This window comes from Myotis brandtii, unplaced genomic scaffold (genome assembly GCF_000412655.1).
Source record: "Myotis brandtii unplaced genomic scaffold, ASM41265v1 scaffold123, whole genome shotgun sequence".
NCBI lineage: Eukaryota > Metazoa > Chordata > Mammalia > Chiroptera > Vespertilionidae > Myotis > Myotis brandtii.
The window spans coordinates 12,111,534-12,127,885 of NW_005354291.1; positions in this window are offsets into that span (position 1 = coordinate 12,111,534).

Genomic DNA, 16,352 nt, shown 5'->3' on the forward strand with positions numbered 1-16,352 from the left:
ATGGTAGCTTTTGTCACATTACAGTTAATGGCACAGCATTCCTATTGTTAAGTGGCATGCTAAAGGCCAAGACAGGATGGGACAGTGAAGGTGACTGACAGGAGATCTGCGTTTCACTCCTGGCTCTGCCTTTGACTTTATGAATGACCTTGACCAGGGAGGGATAAGATCCTCACCTGAAGAAAAGCAGGGTGGGCCTAGATGCCTGCTCAGTTCTCTCAGTCTCGACTGCTGGTAAGATCTGAAAGGTCCTCTCAATGTGTGTAAAATATTCAAGTAAAATATTGAACTTGGTTTTCTGGGTCAGCCTTTGCAGGATCAATGCCAGTGAGATTTGAGGAAATGGAGTAGAAAACAGAAATTTTCTGTAGTAGGGCAGCGCCACCTGCTGTATCATAGTGGTCTTGCAGGTGATAAATATAAATCTTGACAAATCATCAGTCTGGAGCTTCACTGAAGCTGAGCCTTTAAACGTTGGCATGACCATCATTCTGTGGAAAGACTTCTCCACAGGTTGATTTTTAGCCATGTTTTCGGTTTACTTTTGCATCAATCTGTTCATCCAGGCTATCCATCTTTCTTTATAAATCACCCTCAGAAATATATATATATATATATATATATGCCTAATACTCCAAGTGTCCCTTCAGGAGTTCAACCAGGAGACCAGGACTTTGATCACTCGCTATGACGTGCGCTAACCACCAGGGGGCAGCGTGGAACAAAGAAAGGTTCTGGCAGGCAGCCAGAAGGAAGGCCCAGGCCTAGGGCCTCTAGTGTACTAATAAAAGCCACTTAGTCAAAACCTGTTTTGAGTACATAATTAGGTTCAAAGGTCGCAGTGGTTGTCAAACTGCGGCTCAACAAACTGCAGCTCGCGAGCCACATTCGGCTCTTTGGCTCCTTGAGTGTGGCTCTTCCACAAAATACCGACTTCTGCGCATGGTCCACGAAGTTTTCAATCTCACTATAGGTGCGCACCCGCACGTGGTATTTTGTGGAAGAGCCACAATCAAGGGGCCAAAGAGTCGCATGTGGCTCATGAGCCGCGGTTTGCCCACTACTGGTCTAAGGTGTCCTTTAGTCCAGACTCTACTGGTAAACAACAACCCTTCAAATCTCCCACTCCCTCTCCAACTCTAGAATTCAGCCACATGGAGAAAATCATGTATTTGTTGAGTTCATTTAAACACAAGGCGTTTAATATACTGAGGTATAGAGAGAGAGAAGTGTAAGACACATTCCTGATCATTCATTGTGGAGAATTGGCATGACAATGTACAAACGTAAGTAGCAATTATAAAAGGTAAAAAATTATGCCAACCAGCAAATAAAATATGCCCCACGGTGGAATGGATCATTACTGTTTGATAACTATGGCTTCAGGCAGGGGACACAGAAGGTCTTATGTGTTTGTTTAGGGCAATGATTATGGCTTATGCATGCACAGTTCACCAAAACCTAGCAAAGCAGGTGAGATTAGCTAATGAATTTATTTTTAAAAGTCTGGAACCCAAGTGGCAGCCAGGTTGTGCTCAGGTCAGAAGCCAGGCAGCTCTGGATCACTCTTAATCACTCTCAAGCACTTGCCCAACTCTTGAAGCACAATCAACTTTCCTGGATGCACAGAGCCTTTGGACACCTAATTTAATTGAAAGACTCCAAGGAGTTCTCAGTGCCATCTCTGAGGAGACAGACAAACCAGAGTCTTGGAGTCAGTAATCAGATAAGTGCCTCCCCATTGAACTAAGAATCGGGCTTGCAATAGAATCTTTGTGAGATAAATATAAATAACAATGAACTCTTTTGTGTAGAGTTAAAGAGAATTCTTGAGAATGTGACAGCCCAGCTTCCTCTGTGCTCACGATGTCATTGTCATTTATTAGTCAATTTTCTTTCATCCTACTCTCCTTCTTTGCCTCCCTCCCACTTTTTTTTTTTGTCTTTCTTCCTATAACACCCCCTATTTGGGAATACCTGTACAGGGTATTGCGGGATTTCAAAAAAGAAAGTAAGATAACAGACTCTGTTCCAAAGGTATGCATTTGACATCTATTTATTCTGAAAATAATTTAAAAATTATTTTTTTCATTTTGAAAGAAAAATCTTTCAATGTTTTGATACCTTTACTTTCTACAACTAATAAAAGGGAGATTCCAAAAGATGAATTATTAAATGTTTAAATTTCTATAAAGACAAAAGTAGCAAATGTTGTTATAAGAATTAATGAATATAAACCTGTATAAAGCAGAGTAAAAGCAGCATAGAAATCACAGAGTAAGAGCATGAGTGTGCCCTTGGACACGTTTGTCCATGCGTATACACATTTGCAACATTTATATAGCAAAATGCTGCAAGACTCTTCTTTGTACTTGAAATCTTGGCTAAAGCTCCAAAGCTGAGGCCAATAAAGTCACACTTTGTAAATATAGTGTGGAAGAGCTGCCCCTCCTCCCTTCTGCCTTACACAGAGCTGGCCTGGCGGAACTGGTCCTTTATCCTCACCTCACTGCTCCATCCACCCTCCAGAAGTAGGTCAGGCTCATACAAGGACAAAAGGAGTCATCCAGGTCATGAGGTCCAAGCCTGGAGGAAAGGGGCTTTTGCAGGAGCAGGGATGCTCCCTCCAATCTCCCAACCCAATCTATGCAGGTGGGCACCAAGAGCACCAATCACAGAGAAGGAGGGTGTTACTCAGCCAGGAGACTTCCTAAGGGATCTTGCTGTGTGTCCCTGAGCACATAGAGACTGAAGCCGACTTTTCACCTGGAGCTGCAGAAGGCAGCCAGGCTGCCTGTGATGGCAGAGCAAGGGGAGGGGGCAGCAGCACAATGGGGCACACCCACCTTTCAGCAGAGCAATGAAGTGTGACCTGAATGCCCGGTGACTAGGAAAATATAAATGCAAATATTGAAACACTCTTATCTCATGGGTGGGCCAAAGTTTAAAAAACTGATCAAATCTTGTGTTGGCAAGATTATGTGGAAAAGGGCATTCTCAGACTTCACATATAGGACTATACATTTGAATATATTTGTTAGAGGAAAACTGGCAATATCTACCTCCAGAATCTTTTCCTTATCCCAAACTGAAACTTTGTACCCACTAAACAGTGACTCCCTACCTCCCAAACCCCCAAGGCCCTGGTAACCACTACTCTACTTTCTGAATAATATTGCATTGTATGCACATTCTACATTTTGTTTATTTGTTCATCTGTCCATGGTGCACTGAACTCTTATCTCCTTCTTTGAGAAACAGTGCTTTTTTTCCTTTAGAAATTACCTCTTCCCATGGATAAAGCCTGGTGGAAGTATTAATTAGGGCTAAGAACAATCCAAGTAGCAGTTCTCTCTTACAATCTGAAACCCAAGCAACATGATAAATAGAATAAAAATGGAATAGGCTTTTAGAAAAATACAGCTATAACTAGGAAAGACTAAGCAGTAGTTTGGGATACATAGAGATGTTCCAGTACTTATTATTATTATTATTTCTCAAGTCTTCCCTTTGATTATGTGACTTACACCACAGCCAGTATTAGATTCTGTTGCTAAAAACCAAAGAACTCTTAACATTCATTAAAAGCAAATGAAGGGTACCCCACTTCTCCATCCTCCATTCTGGCTATGGACATGATTTCTTTTCCCCTTAAAGAATGTATTCAGTGTTTATTTCTTCATTATTTACCTACATAGATTTGCGGGAACAGGATACAGAAAGTAGGGGGTAAGGAGAAGGAAAAATAGAAGTTTGTTGCCAACTATTTGCCCTATAGATGAACTTGAATTTCCTTTAAAAACCTGTTTATCTTCACTCTTGCTTATTTTATGTCAATTCTGGGCCTAATATATAAGGACTTAATTGTCAGTATTAAGAGGCTTTATAACTCTCTCCAATCTGGTCTCTCCAAATTCCTTGGGGGTCTTTGAGATGGGTCTACGGGATGACCCATTTTTTAAGTGCTCTACAATACCAAATCCTAACTGTTACGCTTTCGTTTTCACCTACAAAACAAGGTCTCGTTTCTCTCAGAATATTCACTTATTCAACAAATAACTATTGCACACCTGAAATATACCAGCCACCGGGCTAGGCTCTGGGGACTCAGCAGCAAACAAGATAGACATGCTCTTGGCCCTTGTGAAGCTTACCTTCCAGTGGGAGAGACCAAAGGTAATTAAATAATCAGGCAAAACTGTGAAATTCTAACTCAGCTAAGTGCTCTGAGCAACTTTGAGGCAGGATGTCACCTGGTCAGGGATGCAGAAAAGGTGATTAGCCTAGCCAGCGTGACTCAGTGCTTGAGCGTCGACCTATGAACCAGGAGGTCATGGTTCGATTCCCAATCAGGGCAGCTCGAACCCAGTGAGGGGCATGTAGAAGGCAGCTGATCCATGATTCTCTCCCATCATTGATGTTTCTATGTCTCTCTCCCTCTCCCTTCCTCTCTGAAATCAATAAAAAAATATTTTTTTTAAAAAAGGTAAGTAGAATAAGTAGGAGTTACCTAGGTAGAATAGTAGGGTCTGTGGAAAGAAGGGTTTGGACAAAAGAACAGACAACATAGCAAAAGTTTGAACGTGGGCTAGTATCTCAGACTCATAAAATTTCAGAATTTCATTCTTATTTTACCTAATAATTATTACATGGATTTTTTTTTTTTTTGGAAAATGCTTTAATATAACATATCTAATGTTGAACTCACAGCAGCCCCGTTAGACCAAGAATATCAGGTTTTGTCTGGGTCCCAGCATCTGCAGCTCATTTCTCCTTCTTCCCTTCTTCCACGCACACAGCATCCACTTGAACTTTATAGACAAGTTGAGCACCACATGGCCTGAGAAAGAAGGGACTTCTGGGCTCAAGTCAATGTGATGACTAGTTTAACCCTGACCTTGTGTCTCAGTTCTCATAACCATGTCGCTAAAATAAGACTATTTTACCCCACACTTAGTAACAACTCCCTTTCTGGGTAACCTTCTTGGCCCTCCCATTTCTGTGTAGCCCTGGGGTTCAGCCTTGCTTTTTCCAATCTCTCATCTGGGAATCAGAGCCCCCCTGAATTCCAGCAAAGTCCTTTGATCTACAACCACATTCCCTGAGGCCATGATCTGCTTGCCAGAGTTTGGGAACCTCTCTTTCTCAGTACATCCCACTGTAAAGTCTGCCCTGGTAGGACAGGCACCCTTCTGCTTCCAGCTGTGTGCACTGACCGCCCCCTGGTGGTCATTGTCTCAGTCATGCTCTCACTTCCTAGCTCAGCTCTGCAAGGCATGGGCCTTTCGGCACCTGCCCCACTCCTTTGGGGAAATCCAGTACAGGGTCCTGTGTGTAACTAGTCTTCTACAATTAACCAGGTCATACCCCACTCAGACCAGGCCCTTGGCTGAACTACAGCTGAGCCACGTCTTCTGACTTCCTGGTCCAGGGCTTGTCACACTCCACGCAAGTCCTATACCTTGTAAATAAAACTAGCTATTAACTGGGATTTGTGCACTCTGACTTAAATGTAAAAAATAATTTGTGATTAGAGAGGGATCTTATTACTTAAGGAGCCCTGTCATCTTCAGTATGTATTTCCTCAGCTGCTCAAGAAACATTTGTGGTGAAGTGATTTTCTGTCAATGAAACTCATACTGTCAACAGATTGACCCAGAGCATGAGCCATAAACCAAGCGGCCAGGATCCGTGATGATTAGATCAGGACATACAAATAGATCTGGCCACTTCCCGTCCCTGAGGTCGGCCAGGATTCCTGTGGGGAGAGGCTACAGTTGACTGTAGTTTCTCTGCTCAGCTCTCAGGCCCTGGCTGTGGCACCCCAGCGCCCTACCTCCCCAGGGCACTCAAGGCATCAGCTCTCCAGTACTGAGCAGCCCTGTGTAAGGAAACACCCAGCTCAAAAGGAGCCCGTTTCCCAGCCCTCTCAGTCATCGTACCAGGAGGGTATTTTAGTGTGAGTGAGCTCAGGTGCTGAGTCAATGCGAGGGATGACTAGCCAGGCTAGACTTTTTCTTCCCTCTTTTCCTGCTCTTTGACACAATTTGAAGAGCCGATAAGATGTCTCCTCATATGTCCTCATTCCCTGCCACTGGGCCAGAACAAAACCTCTCAGCCATTTCCTTGAAAACTGCACATTTTGCAGAAAGGTTGAGCTCAAAAAATGTGCCAGGGAATGGGAGTTGTCAGGCCATCTCGCAGGAGGGCTCAGAATCTGTAACCTAATACCAATCCCCATCATCTTAACACTTCATCTTACTTAGCACTACTCAGGTGACAGCAATGCGTGTGCAGGGCCCCTGATACAGCACTGAGCACAGGCTGTTCCGACAGTATCTGAGAAATACCTAGGGGTGGGGAGGGGGAGGGGGTGGGGAATGTTTGATAACGCAGGTAGAGAATTTTAAAATCTAGACAACGGCACACTAATAAAATCACTGTGTAAAACATACCTAAAAATAAAAAGTAAAAAGAAGGATGAGAAGGAAAAGGAGGAAGGAAAGGAATCCAAAATGGTAGAAAGCAAGAGGCCCCGCTGCTGACTGAGTCGCCCATACAGGCCTCACACGCATGGCCACAGTTATTACTGCAGATGCTCTGTCCTAGAGAGCAAGTGAACCAGTGTTTTCTAAACGATCCACCCTCACCTCCTCAACTTTGATAAGCAGATGTCACCAGGATGTGGGGGGAAACAATGGCAAACATGGGAGCTGTGCTCCTGAGCCCAGCGCAGTTGCTGGAAGCAGTTCATTGAAGTCGTTCCCACTGAGGAGGGCTTGGGGCAGGGATAACTAGTCCACCTCCAGATTCTCTTTTCCCATTAGCTTAAAGCTGCTTGCCAGGCGCTTGAGCATGGCCCAAACCTCCGTAACTGAACACCTTCAGAGCCGGCCCAGGGCACTCCCGGGCAGCCTGTTGGTATTTTCCATCCACAGTAAGGCAGAGAGAGCGTCGAGAGCCAAGTGGCTGTGCAATGCCTGAATGAGATGAAATAGGATTTAGCAGGCATGGAGTGCCCCTACATCTGGCCAGTTCTAGTAGGTAGAGCATTTTGCAGCTTCAAAAGTGGGTGGAAGGTATGGAAATAGTCGCATTTTAAAATCCTGTGCTGACCATTTGAAGGAAAACCCTGCTAGAGAAATACATGTAACCATTTGCAAACTTAAGCTATAAAGGACTTGAGAAATTGTTAAAAGAAAGGAAGCTTTTCTTACAAAATATATGCTTTTAGGAGTGTGATTATTTAATCCAGGCTAGCTCGTTCTATTAAAAATCATGTCAAACTTATGAAGCAGGAGGTCATGGTTCGATTCCCAGTCAGGGCACTTGCCCGGGTTACAGGCTCGATCCCCAGTAGGGGGCGGACAGGAAGCAGCCAATCAATGATTCTCTCTCATCATTAATGTTTCTATCTCTCTCTCCCTCTCCCTTCCTTTCTGAAATCAATACAAAAATTTTTTTAATCATGTCAAAAATAAGTACTTGAATGGGGAAACTCCACACTACAAAGTAAAAGTTAATGGAAGAGCAAAAAATCATGGAGAAAAAGGAAAGGAAATGAGGCCTGAAATCCAGCAGGAACTAAATGGCTCCATAGAAGACAGCGAGTGTCCCCAATTTAGACAAAGACTCCCAGGACCAGAATGCATGGCTTCAGTTTTCCTACCTCACTACCCTGGGCTTTCTTTAAGGAAACACCCCACACAATTCACACAGTCACCTCGGGCTGGGCAAGGAGATAAAAGACACGTCTGTGTAGAGGCAGCCCTCTTTTACAAGTGCCAGTAAATTCACCAGTTCCTGAACAATGGAATTATCTGCCAGACAAGGATAATATAATGACAATAATGTTCTATTAAAACTGTCTCCTTGCTTATGAATACGTTTCCTTTCCTAGAATTCCAGTCTGCCTCTTTCCCAGCAGTCAAATAAACCCTGTGCTTTTTCAAAACTTCCTGACATTTTTTCATGAGGAAAATACCACTTTATGGTACTATCCACCGTGTTTTATATATTTTTTTAATATACTTTATTGATTTTTTTACAGAGAGGAAGGGAGAGGAATAGAGAGTTAGAAACATCCATGAGAGAGAAACATCGATCAGCTGCCTCCTGCACACCCCCTACTGGGGATGTGCCCCCAACCAAGGTACAGTGGGGCCTTGACTTACTAGTTTAATTCGTTCTGAGACCGAGCTCGTTAAGGAGCTCATTAACTCAAATTACTCTGTCAACTCAATGCAAAAAATCAGCCGAGAGACAGCTGGTATCTCAAAAAACTCGTTAGTCGGGACACTCGTAAGTCAAGGCCCCACTGTACATCCCCTTGACCAGAATCGAACCTGGGACCCTTCAGTCCGCAGGCCAATGCTCTATCCACTGAGCCAAACCGGTTAGGGCAACTGTGTTTTATATTTTATTTACTTGTAGGAGTCGGTATTATTAATTTTGCTTCTATGCTTCAGCCATCTGTCTTTCACTGAAAACTGTGATTTGATCGCCTCAGAATCTGTGTTTCTTTTGTGTGTGCTTCATTGTATGATCCCATGAAGACAATGGGCATTCAAAATATGTATCTTTATTGAACGTTGAAAGTATAACATTAAAAATTATTACATAAAAAGATTTCCTTCAGATACAAAAGTCTTGAAAAAATGTGAAAAACATCCACTTCCATTCTGCACTCATGATCTGAACTTCCTGTCCACTTTCTCGCGGTTGACTATGAAAAGTTAGACGTGGCAGAGTCCTTGTGGGTCAGTTCAACTCCTTTTCCATAGACCTTAAAATGATGACTACCCACGGGAACTTACTCTCTTCATTTCCATTCTTAGAATAAGCCTGGAACCCTGAAGTGCAGAATTTGTTCTCACACTTGCATGTTATCTTTCTTGGTGCACTGCTCTCTGAGTACATAGGGTCTCGAGGACCCTCCCAGAGTTTAGAAACCCCAATTACCCACGGCATCCACATCACTGGTCCTCCAACCTGGCATGTGCTTCTTCTAGAATATACTCACCTAAGCATAACATCCAAATATGTCTTCACTTAAACTGTAGTGGATTGATTTTCTGTAAGAAGTGGTAAACATAAAATGAAGGGGACCAGAATATGCCACCCCAAAAATATACCACTTTGGCATAAAGATTATTTTGAGATGAAAACAATTGAGAAAAAGCAGACACCAGAAGAGCTCTTCCCTCCTTTTTTCTATCCAAAAGTAGAGCATAAATTCCCCTGGTGAAGGTATTGCCTGCCTTCTCCTATATCAGGAAGAGGATCACCAAACAGGGAGATAGCACTTAAATAAGTCTTCATAAACAAACCTTAATAAATAACCCTTAGCTACCATTCAATTTTTCCATATATCTACCTTAACATAATTTTGTCTAGTCACTTCTCCAGAATTTATTGCCTTTGTTAAAATGGTATATACTAGTAAGTCCTCTGAGCCTAACTGATTCTTTGTTTTAATTTCTTTTCTGTGGAACTCCTGTATAAATAAAATTAAAAATAAAAATTTTGTGTCTTTTCTCTTGCTAATCTGTTTTGTTTTTCAGCTTAATTTACATGTCCCAGGTTCAAATCCTGAGAAGGCAGAGGAAAAGTTTTTCCTCCTCTGCAGAAATAAGATGAAAAATATGTTCATCTAAATTTGTTTCTCAGGCATGGATCAAATTCAAAACTTTTCATTTGCCACGATAACAGAGCTAACACAGGAATAAAGGAAAGGAAAGAGGAAACAATGGCTTTGAGGTTTTCAAGAGCTAAAAGTAGAAGTTGTGGATGACTTGTTCATGTTCTGGCTCCAGGGATTTTTCTGCCTCATGATGTCCCCTCCTCATTAAATGGCCATATCATCCAACTAGAAAGCTTCATCTTATAAAATATAAATTCATTTCTTTAGTGAGTTTAATACAAAACATTTGAATCAGTACTTTCCTAATTTTAAAGTCCTTCAAAGAGGTCAGTTCATGCTCCTAATTTGACGTTTTTCTTATTAGATTGATTTATTGGTACTTTCTCTCTCTCTGAGGTTTTCAACTACAAAGCATTCTTTCCTGCCTCGGAGCCCAGGCACACAAGTTGAAGAGCATTACAGAAATTCTAATGTTCGTTCTAGAGCTATAAGGCAGTGGTGAGGCAGCCACTGCCTCTCAGTCACATAAGGAAGCCTAGGCCCCTGGAGTCACATTTCATGGATTCTGAACACAATATTCTTGACTAACAGGCTGGGTCAGGTCGCACCTGCTTGAGTGGTGGTCTGAGGCCCTGGCTTCATTCCCCACCACTTGGGCCATAGCTCCTGACCAAGAAACGAGCACCTGGCATCAGGTTTTCCCTTGTCTGGTAGCCAGGACACCTGGCTTCTGTATTCTTGCTTCTGGGATGAATGTGCCTACTTAGAAATCAGTAAAGGCTAGCATAATTATTACCACTTGGTTTTACGTGTGTTATTTCTCCAAGACACAGGCAGTACATACGGTCATAGAGTGATTTCTATTTTTTATGAAATTCAGTACAGCAAACTTTTATTCAGTCTCTACTCTGTCAAAGGCACGGATCTAGAATCTGTAGGGATAAAGAAAATGCCGACAAGCATCTAACAGGGAAAACATTTCCAGACTTTAAGGAGCTTGCACTCTATGGAAAATTCTCAGAGCACTGCATCTGAAGGACAGAGGTGACTCTTACATATGTTTCAAAATACATAAATCATTGAAAAAGAAAAAACGGGACTAGGCCACTTTAAGATCCTTCAGAGCTTAAAATAAAATGTTGCTTTCTGTATGGTTGACCTCTAAGGCAATCAAAATAAGACATAAAAAGCTACCGATTGCTGCTGAGGTTTAAATCATTTTTCCAAAATGGGTTTGCCTAGATAAAAGGCGGTGTTTTCTGCGGTGACGGGAAGGTGAATGGGAGGGAGCATTGAACAGTCCCAAGGAATCACATGCATCTAGGTTTCTGCATTTATCCCGCCCTCTGCTTCCGAGAGCAGAGCAGCCAGCAGGCAGAAACTGCAGTGCTCCCCTCATCTTGCCACCGATGTTACATTCTTTCTATGAACAATAAGGTGCAAAGGTTCAGGGAGAGTGAGAGGTCTGACCTGAAGCAATTTTCCCACTACTTATCTTTTTTGACAGTTACCAGAAATCAAGAGGAGGGATTTTCTTGTTTTATTAATTTCTAATCTTAAAGTTCAGGGGGTTAGTCTTTCTCAAGATTAGGATGCACTAAATACATCCGGAGGAAAGGGTGCAGAGCATTTTCTGAGAACACTGTCCAGATATGAACTCTCTCCTTTTATTCAGGAAATCAGAGGAAGGGGCAGGAGGGGGCAGGAGAGTTCAGTCACCTCAGCTCAGAGCGGATGCTTCAGTAAGCTCCTGGTGATGGAGCTCAGTCCGAGCCCAGAGCCCACGTCCCAGCCAGCGGCCATGGGACCCCATGCAGCTATAGACAGCCCCCCAGAACTGCCTTCGGTGACTTGTTACCACCAAGTGGGAGCGTGCACTCCTGGAAGATCCCTAAAGTGAATGCGAACGCATGAGGGCTCCAGAAGCATGCCTTTGGCTGAACTTTAAACATCAGAGAAATAGTTGTAGTGTCCCAGAAGAGAGAAATGTGCTGATCTTCCCGTTGTAACCTATCTCACACACGCTCTGATTTCTCAAGGCGGTTGCATGAAAATCATATTTCTCCTCTTTAGAAATCGGTGGGCTCCTGCTGCTTATTTCCCGGTGGCAGACCTTGTGACCTGACATATGGACACAAAGAGGTTTCTGGGAGGAGGGTGACTTATACAAGAAATACTGGTACTGGAATAATAAATAAATAAATAAAGTATTGCTAGGTTTTCATATAAACTCAAACTGTATTTAAGAACCTGTTTCCCCCCCATATCTCGTCCACAGTGGAGACAGAGGTCAGCCACTTGCTATCTGTGGGAGGAAACTCGAGAATTTGCAGTTATTGTTCATTGTCCTCATACTACCTCTACCTCTCCGATGCTAGTTATACACAGTTCTGTATCTCCGAACCCCATTAGGAGCACTGTTCGCTGTAAGATCTATGACAAGTCAGTTGACCTCTTTGTGCCTCGGTTGTCCATCTGGGAGTGGGGGCGGGGGAGGGAGCTACAGAGGGTGGTCTCAAGATCCCTGGCAGCTGTACCTGGTCCGGGTTCAATGGCTCCAGCAGTCCTTAGTACTCCGAGAAGTGGTGGTTAATGCTTTGTGGAAATTGTTGAGCCACACCGGGATGGTAATTTTAAGATGAGGTTGGAGTATAACCATATCTCTTTAATAAGATTGGGCTGAGGAATGTGGATCAGGAATGCAATGCGGTGTGGGTGGGAAAGCGTAATCAGAGTGCGGCGATGGCATAGCCTCGCCCACAGACAAGATGAGGCAAATTCCCGACACTTGATGAATGATCAGCTGCCATAGGAAATATGACTCTTCCCTGCAGAGCTGCCTATCATCTGTTTGGCAGGAGCCTCGGAGTAGTGACGCCAATGGTTTGCTCAGTCCCTGGGTGAGTCAGCACTGATTGGGGTGTTGACAAGCGTGGGAACAGAGACTGACAAGGTGAAGGCTCGGGTCTGTTAGGCTGTTGATCGCCCGGACACATTCCAGAAGGCTTGCTGTAGACACCCATGAACAAAATGTCCTAAAACTAACCCTTGAACCCTCACTTGCAAAGCCTGAAGTGAAGGGCCCTGGGACAACCTAGGGGTGGATCCGCCCACCCTGGATGGGGTCACGGGCAGCTGCAGGCACCGCCAAGAAAAGGACACCGGAAATTCCCAGGAGATAAGCAAGTGCGAAGCAAAGAAGGACCGCATCTTTGGCATTTTCTTTCAAAAGTCAGGGCTCAGGGTTAGGGGAGTATCCAAGCTGATGAGAACTATCCTGGACAGGCCTCTCACCCTCCCTGCGCAGTGGGGGAGGGCCCCTGGGTTGCCTCTGAGGAGCTCCGCTGAGCAGCGTGGCAGCTTCCCCAGGTTCTCTCCAATCCGCTGGGTCCCCCAGGCACCCGGTGATCTCAGATCTTATAAAGCAACAGGGTCAGAGCACTGAAAACCTGGAGTCCCCTTCCCAGTTCCCACGCATGTGAAAAACTTCACTGGGAGAGTTTGTAAATACGAATATTATTATGTATAAAAGGTTGTTCAAAACATATTTAAAAAAATAAACTCCCCCATCCTTAGTCCTATTTCCCCGTAGACCCATCTTTAAATAGTTCTGATTGTAGGTCTTCTACATCATAGAACTAATCCATATGTGTGTGCGCCTGTGTTTCTGGCCTTATCAGCTTCAAATAATAGTTTCCTACCATGAAAGGCGTGTGTATTTATGCACTTCCCCACCTCTCAGCTATCTGCATTTCACCTTCCTGTTCTTATGAGTTACAGTGACATTGTAAGATCTCTAATTTTAAGGTGTCTAATGGTTACATGCATAATTTTAATATGCATAAATTCTTATCATCAGCTTCTAACATTATCAACCCGCTCCCCATTCTGTAAGATGAGGAAAGCAGCTCACGGCCTATAACCTTGGCCCCCACCCTTTCCTCTTCCCCGCTTGTCTGCTGACTAATATCATCCAGGCTTGTAACCTTTCGCACTCTGTTCTGTAATTTTAAGTTCTTTTTCTGTACTTTGTCTATAGCTTGACTTTAAACATTGAAAACCAATAAGACACATTCATAATATATAAATAGGAATTGCAGAATCAAGACCCATAAAGATGGAAATGTGATTTTTGTTACCAAAAATATGCGTTCAAAAAATGCTTGAAAAACGGGTTCCCTTTACTTCCACTCCTGTTTTTCTAAGTCATGTCACATTTCAATTTGCTTCATCTTATCATGACTTCAGAATAGTTTTTTCTTTCCTTTATTGTAATGGATAGAATAAACATACATGTACCTTTTTATATATCTTTCAGATTATTAAACGTATTTTTTCAATCAATGTTTTTTAATCACCACCTCCTGTCTTCCCTGTTCTAATTTGGGCCAATTGTTTCCTAGGCCTGTTTTACAGCTAACAACTTGAAATTTCTTTTCACTTTATTTCTGAGGCAGTTTTTTTTTCTGTTTATTAGATTATTTTTCCTGCATCCCTAAGTCATACCAGGGAGAGTAAATAGGAGAAACTTTCTGGGTCATTAAATACCTTACTTTGCATTCATTCTTAAGTAACAGGTTGCTGGCTATAAATTTAGGTTCAAAATAATTTTCTCTGAGAATTTTAAAGTCTTGCTCCACTGTCTTCTAACACCAATACTATTAATGCAAAGAGTGATGATACTTTTTTCAGGTATTCTGTTAATTCTCTCCACAAGCTTTATACTAGGATTTTTTTTTTTATTTCAACAGAATAGTTCTTGGTACATGGTGAATATTTTCCATCTGAAAATATTTTTTTAGTTCAGGTAAATTATCTTTTCTTATTTACTTGATTCTTCATCTCTGTTCTGTCATCTTGGATTAATAGCTTTCTATATCTATCCTCCATCTGAACTTCTTTCTGATAGTTTTCCTTTCTGTCATTCTCTAAGTTCTGAGCTATTTTCTCAATTTGATCTTCTCTATTACTTATTTAGTTTTCAGCCATATCAACGATTCAAGTCTATTGATTTTTAAAAATCATTTGGAGAACCAATGTTCAATATTTCAAGGGCTCTTTCATGTTCCTTCTTGCTCCTTTCTTAGTAGTCTACTCTTCTATATGGACACACCGTCCCCTCAAATCTCTCTGAGGAGTAATTCAGTGTTTAATGCCTTTCTTCTTTCTTTTACCTGTTTGTCCCATGGTTAGTTGCTTGTTCACACATTTTGGTATTTCTCTTTTACCGAATATTTGATGATCCTTCATTAATCATCACTTTTTAAAGTATATTTTTTATTGATTTCAGAGAAGAAGGGAGAGGGAAAGAGAGAGATAGAAACATCAATGATGAGAGAAAATTGTTGATTTGCTGCCTCTTTGAACACCCCACACTGGGGATCCAGCCCGCACCTGGGCATGTGCAACCCAGGCAGGTGCAACCCAGGAATCCAATTGTGACCTCCTGGTTCATAGAGTGAGGCTCAACCACTGAGCCATGCCGGCTGAATAATCACTAATTTTTTAACCAAAAAAAAAAAATCATATTATGTAAGTATTTCCTACTTAAAAAAATAGTATAGTAAACACCATCCAGCTTAGAAATAAAACTTTACAAATATAATTGAAACTCTTGTGATTACCACCACCACCCGGATTTTCTTCATTTCAGTTCTGAGCACAGCATGGCAGAGGCCCTGGCAGCCCCACAGCCGGGAGGCACTTCTCCAGAAGGACTCTGTCCTGGGGTGGGCACAGACCTAAATGGCACCTTGAGCTGATGTGGGGCTTGAGACAGTGGGATGGCCTGGGACAGGTAGGGTCTTGGAATGACACCCAGTTGGATGGGCTAGAAAAAATGAGGAAAGGCCAAATGCGATGCTAAGACATAATAGCCACTGCTTTTAATGACTGAGAACTGGGATAATGTTGGCATGGGGAGAACAGCATTTAGTCAAATCTGTGTTCATCAGACTGCCTTGTGAGCCCAGGAGTAGCTTCTGAAGGTCCAAAGAGACACAGAAGCGGGGAATGGTATCCAGAATGTCTGGCAGGAGAAGCAAGCCCCTTCATACGGCAGGATCCAGAGCCCAGATGAGAAGTGACAACCGCTGGGCTGGCTCCAAGTCCTAGAGAGAAATACTTGTAGGCAGAAAACAAGTGTGGGAGTTGGACTTCCAGGCATAGGGAGCAAAGAGGTTCAGTTGCCAGAATTTGAAATCAAGATATGCTTAGGTCTGATAAGTAAGGATGAGATTGGCCAGACCAATGACAAGAATGAAGATGAGCCCTAGCCAGTTAGGCTCAGTGGATAGAGTGTCAGCACTGGGCTGGCTCCAAGTCCTAGAGAGAAATACTTATAGGCAGAAAACAAGTGTGGGAGATGGGCTTCCAGGCATAGGGAGCAAAGAAGTTCAGTTGCAAGAATTTAAAATCAAGATATGCTTAGGTCTGAGAAGTAAGGATGAGATTGACCAGACCAATGACAAGAAAAAGATGAGCCCTAGCCAGTTTGGCTCAGTGGATAGAGTGTCAGCCTGCTGACCAAAGGCTCCCGAGATCGATTCCGGTCAAGGGCACATACCTTGGTTGCAGGCTCCTCCCTGGCCCGGGCCCTGGTCAGGGCTTGTGCAGGAGGCAACCAGTTGATGTGTTTTTCTCACATTGATATTTCTCTCTGTCTTTCCCTCTCTCTTCCGCTCTCCCTAAAAATCAATGGAAAAATATC